At 36.9% G+C, this 6,000-nt stretch overlaps 1 protein-coding gene across 1 annotated transcript in view; it reads right to left on the reverse strand.

Annotated features, from left to right (window-relative positions):
• The window catches only part of pkia (cAMP-dependent protein kinase inhibitor alpha), a 77,027-nt gene extending 71,027 nt beyond the window's left edge, over positions 1–6,000 (reverse strand). The window contains exon 1 of the mRNA XM_022682019.2: positions 5,859–6,000. The gene's annotated coding sequence lies outside the window, so the exon portion shown is untranslated. The remainder of the gene's footprint in view (positions 1–5,858) is intronic.

Raw genomic sequence — 6,000 nt, forward strand, 5'->3', positions numbered from 1 at the left:
CTGCTTTCTTTTAGACAAAACAACTGGTGCTTTAAATATGGTTCTACATCATGCTGCTAACAAACAAAAAATATCAGTGGTAATGCTATATGAATAATATAGAATATCTACAACGCTGTAAAAAACAACAACTTATATAGCAATATATATTATACCGATTATATTTGTACACAAGTGTGGGATTGTTTTATAGCTGGGTTGCAACGATTAGTAAATATAGTAAATATAGTAAACATTTCATTTGTATCAGCACTGCACTACACAAAGTGAATGGGACAGAAATACAATGGGAGAGGAGTAAAAGTATTTTTTTTTGTACATGTGTGTTTTGATATTTTAGAATTCGTTAGATTATATTTCCTTTAGCGTTTTGAGCTTCAGATAGTTACTTTCCTATTTCATATCTATTTTTCTGTTTTTATTAAATGCTGGAGCTTTAAATGCGCGGATGATTTATTTTTCTATGTATACTATTTTATTTTTGTACCTTTGTGCACTATTTCTTTTTTGTTATTTTAGAATTCGTTAGATTATATTACTTTTAGGATTTTGAGCTAAGTTGAGTTAGATATTTTCCTATTTTATATCTATTTTTATGTTTATATTAAATGCTGCAGAGCTTTAAATGCGCGGATGAGCTCGCGTTCAGGCTCGCGTTCAGGCTCGGGTTCAGGCAGACAATCTAAACTCTAGTATGCAGAACTATATTATTATTAGTGTGATTGCAGTATGCAATCACAGTATTGTTCTTCTTAAGTCTTATTCTTCTTCTTATTATTATTATTATTATTATTATTATTCCACCTGTTTTTTGTCCGGTTAACTAGTGCCGCAGTTTGAGATATCGACTTCGTTCAAAAGACAAAACGTGCGTCCTTATCGGGAATGGTGGGCTTGTATACAGCTTTCCGGACTTACGTTTTTCGTAAAAACTTCGTAAGTGTGCACTTTTTTGCCCATTGAAAATGAATGGGCAGAACTTTGCACGCCCGTGTATGTCACAATTTTTGAGATACGAAGATGAAACCAATTGAGGACCTGTAGAACTTGAGCTCTTTCCGAAAATATGCCTTACGAAACGTTACGACGTACGAATTTCGTACGATTGTCGTACGAATTGGCCCCATAGGAATGAATGGGGCCATCGGAGGATGGCAGCTAGATCGAAGGACGGCAGCTAGAACTCCAGTACTGTGTGTAATGGAGCCACGGGTCAAAAGTTTGGCTCCAGGAAATAGTCCAGGCTCCAGGAAATAGTCATCTGGTTTTTAATATCTTTATTTTATATGAAGCTATCGCATGCTAATCACCAGTGACATGCAGACATTACGGCCCAATGTGTTTGGGCAACTGCCCTTTTGCCGTCCTTGATATTGCCCTTCCGAGGGAGGGCTTACTTTAGATTATGTAATTTCTATTATTATTAGAAAAATAACAAACGAAAATAAACCCAAAATGTTGACAAAAATATAATCTAAGGAATTACAAAACATAGAAACGAAAAACGTTAAAATGGTATTAATATAACATAATATAACAGTTGGATCAAACAGTTTAGCGTCAGTCACAAGGAAAGCGCGCGCGGAGCTAATTCAGCGCGAGGCTAGAAATAATTTGAAAACTCATTTTAGTTAAATAAATTAAGATGAGGACCTGTAAAGTTAATCAAATATTGTCAAATATTAAGAATGGGTTGAGGTTTTGGGGAGTTTTTATTTTATATTAATTATTTTTTACTCATTTTAAATATTTTTAGTATTTTATTGATCAAACATAATCTGACAGCCTACTGTGCCACTTTTAGGTACAAAAAAAAAAAAAACGGACATCCAGCAAGCATGCATGAAAGCGAAAATTCTCCTTGACTGAAACTAATAAAAACGGTAATTAAAAGAAAAAACTAAAACGAACTGAAATTACAGATTGAATACCCTAATTTTCGTGTTTGTTAATTTATTTATAAGCGCTGTATCCACTACAGCAGTTTATCAGCGGGTGGTGTTGTGCCGTTTCTGCTCGCGAAGGGGAGCCGGGGTTCTGCGGGGTCAGATTCGGCAGCGCGATGCCGCGCGCAGCGCCTCGCGGTCCGCGGAAATACTTATTTTTACAGCGCTTGAGCTAGCCGTGAAATAACGACAGAAAACCCTGAGCAAACTGCAGAATTCTGTATGGGATTGAAATATGAGCGTGAGGGACATAAAAACTGTTTTTTAGAGAAACGGGAGATGAGGAATATTTGAGAAGCAGCTGTAACTATGTGAGTATCTCACGCTGAACACACCATGCTGCAGGATAAACTGATAAATCTGATTATTTCGGTGGTTGGTTGTTTTTTTGTTGGGGGTTTATTGCCACTCCAGCACAAATGTGGCTATTTGTGGCAATAATTTGGTTAAAAATTAGTGAAACCTGTAGAGTTTATTAAGTTTTTGCTGTATGATCTCCTCAGTGAGAATCCCCACCCTATAACCAATCAGGGAGCTTCAACTTCAAAGTTCAGGTTTGGAACGTCACGTGGTTAATATAGGCTACCGTCACTATTTTACAATACCGTCACCATATTTAAATACCGTGGTATACCGAAATACCTTCATACCGCCCAACCGTACTTGTAATGCTCTATAATAAACTTCAACCAATCTTATAGGTAAAATAACCTCATAAAACTATAGTTATAACTAAGAAACATAAAAAAATAATAATAATCGTTGCTAATCTACTGATTTATTAGGGAATTCCACATAATTCCTATTTAATAGGGAATTTCCATCTTGTGGCCCACTTTAAACTCTTAACAAACACATCACAACAATCAATGTTGCTAATTTACCAGCTAACCTTGTCAGTTATTTGAATGTTATATGCCAGGACTATCAATGAGCTTAAATCTAAATCTAAACTAAATTTAGTTTTTGCAAATCATTTACATATTAAAAAGGTTTTTCTTTACTCTGCATAAAATAATACAAGAACTGTTTTGCCATGCAGCTGTGCCATCTTGGCACATTTACATTTACAATTACAATATGATGCCTGGCTACAGGTACAGATGACTGACACATATGCCACATATTAAGGCTGATTAAGTTTCTTAACTTGCTATCCCCAATGTACCGTAATCACTTTCTACTTGTCTATGTCTTAAAGGTCTCTGACTAAAAGTTTGCACATTAAAGTGATTTTTCCCCTGGATTTTGTTTTCAAATTTCAAATTTAGCATTTGAATATTATAATATGGAAATGTTTGATATATTGCATTAAATATGTTAGTAAACACTGCAACTATTGGTTCCCATCACTGTAAAGAAATCAGGGTTGGATAACCTAATTTCTCTCTACAATTAATTATTTCACCTCAAACTCACCTTGAATGTGATCTTATCTCAACCAATACATTGTGCAGAAGTAGTGAAAAGCTCTGGAACCTTTAAAGCTCTTATACTAGTTAGTGTAAAAATGGTAAATGCCCTGCTTGTGTCTGCTGACATCATCTTTAACTTTGTAAACATGGTATTTAAATAAAGTAGGTCTGGATGATACATGAAGAATCTTAAAACCAATGTGATTAGTGTAATTAGGCTGTGCATTATTGCAGCAGTGGCTTTCCTGCTGTGCATCTGAATTTAAAATCCCAATACAGAGAGATAATGTAATAATGTAGCTAATGAGATGCAATGCAATAGGCCTAATATAATGACTAGAATTACTAGACAACTGCTGTACAGCTGTAATGTTGAGGCAAAGATGCCTGGCTCAGCTAAGAGTCAGCTATTCCATCCAGAGTCTCAGGGTAGTAATTATTCTAACAATAACAGTGGAGGGGTGTTCCCTACTGAGCAGAGCACAATATCCAAATGATAATCCCCACTGATACTGCCTGACATGTTATTTGCCTTAGATGGCTAGCTTGTTAGATAGTTAGTGGTTTGGAAATGTAGCAATAAACAGGTGTGCTTGAAAGTTTGTGGACCCTTTTGTCTATATTTCTGAATACATAGGACCTAAAACATCATCAGATTTTCACACACTGCCAAAGAAGATAAAGAGAACCCAGTTATGACAAAATTATTTTGACACAAAAATATTATGTGTGGTTTTGGTAATACCAGACTCTAATTTCACTTTCAAACTAACTTCTAATCCTAGAAGTTTACATTATTTTGTCACTCACAAATATAAATACTTCCTAACTAAAGGGAGAGAGCCAAAAGGTAACATACACATGGAGGCACCCTGAAACACTGGCATCCACCCACTCCACCATCAGCAAACAAGTGATCACATGCAGTGGGCAGGAAAATAGCACCAGCATTAGTTTACCACAATTCCCTATCTCCACAAACCTCTGGACATGCAGCGTTTATCTAAGGGGGAACATTAATTTCCAAAAACTAAATGTATGTTTTTAGTCCAAGACTGTTTCTGAGTCACAGACATTTTCAGGAAGGTGATTCCAGGGAGTTGTGTGGCTGGCTGTATGAGAGAAAGCTCTTCCCTCTGCAGAACTTATATGAAACTTTATCTCAAATAATCAAACAGACAGTATGATTATATAAAAAAATTAAATTGCATATTACGAATCTAACATTTATATTATTATAAATTATATTATTATTGTTACATCTTGTGTTTTTTCTTGGTTCTTTCTGTTCCTGTCTTGTATTCTTGCTTGTCTTCCCCTGTCTCCTTGTGTCCCTAGTGTTTTTTTTTCTTTTTGTCTCCATCCAAGCCCCGCAGGCCTGTCACAATAACAATTTATTGCTGTAAACGATATTGATGGCATTTAAAGGACATTAAATGGAACTAATATAATGATGACTTAATATCATAACAAAGGAATTGCACCCCTTTAAAGACAAACTTTCCAAAAAGCGAAAAGACATCAGCTCAGATGCCATGTGCTGAGCAACAACATCCCCCTTTTTGGAGTCATGTGGGAAGAGCACGTCATCTACCCACAAGGCCAACTGTGCTCTCTCAGGGCTCCGGCAGCTGATGACAAGCTGCATGGCCAGGATTCGAACCAGCAGTTTCCCAATGATAGCGGCAGTACTTTACATTACTGTGTTTTTACAAATACTGTGTCCTGTGGTCATTTGACAAGTGTTTTTCTTCTGTTTTGTTTTAAACATGCACATAAATGTATCTATTATTATTATTAATATTATATTATATTTTTTTCAGCATCATAATAGCATAATAAAAAAGTCCAGAATAAATACATTTTAAATAAATGTTTCTTAATTGTGGCAGGAAGGTATCTAGCCATGTCCCTATGCAATGTCCCAATGTTTGTTGGAAATTTCTAATTTCTCAAACAAATAAATGACCAAGTATAATATTTTAGTCTCATTTGTTTAACTGGGTTCTCTTCTGATGTTGTCTAAGGTCATATTTATGCAAACATATAGAAAATTCTAAAGGGTTCACAAACTTTCAAGCACCACTATAGGGACTTTAAGGACTTGTTTACCACAGCTAGCTAAACTCCCCATATCCAGAACAAAAGGCCTGCTTTTAATTCACGCTAACAACAAAGGGGTTCAGTCAAATTTCCAGCCAGTGCACAGCAGCATCTGTAGGCTAGCTTAGGCCTAATCTTTAACTCTAAACCTCTGAATGTTCTCCTGAACAGCAGCGTCCACAGCATGTCACTGTGACAGGTATGGTGGAGAATCCTCCAGAGCGAGGGGAGATGAAATCATGCACACACACACCACAGGCTTACAATAACTCCAGAGGAGGGGGAGAGAGCGCAGGCGCACTGAGGAGGACGCTACCCTTTCCCATACTGTCCACATACACAAACATACAGCGTGAATACGTCTCTGTTTACTGCGTGTTTCGGTCGGTCCTACCTGTTTCAGGCTTTACGGAGTCTCCAGCATGTACACGGGGTCTTCGTGGTCTCTTATCAAGCGTGTAAATTAGCGTGCAGCCCGCTGACAGGGCTGCTGCAGCTGCTGATGCGCTGATTTTCTATTCCCCCCACCCGTCTTC

The sequence above is a fragment of the Astyanax mexicanus genome, chromosome 1 (genome assembly GCF_023375975.1).
Source record: "Astyanax mexicanus isolate ESR-SI-001 chromosome 1, AstMex3_surface, whole genome shotgun sequence".
NCBI lineage: Eukaryota > Metazoa > Chordata > Actinopteri > Characiformes > Acestrorhamphidae > Astyanax > Astyanax mexicanus.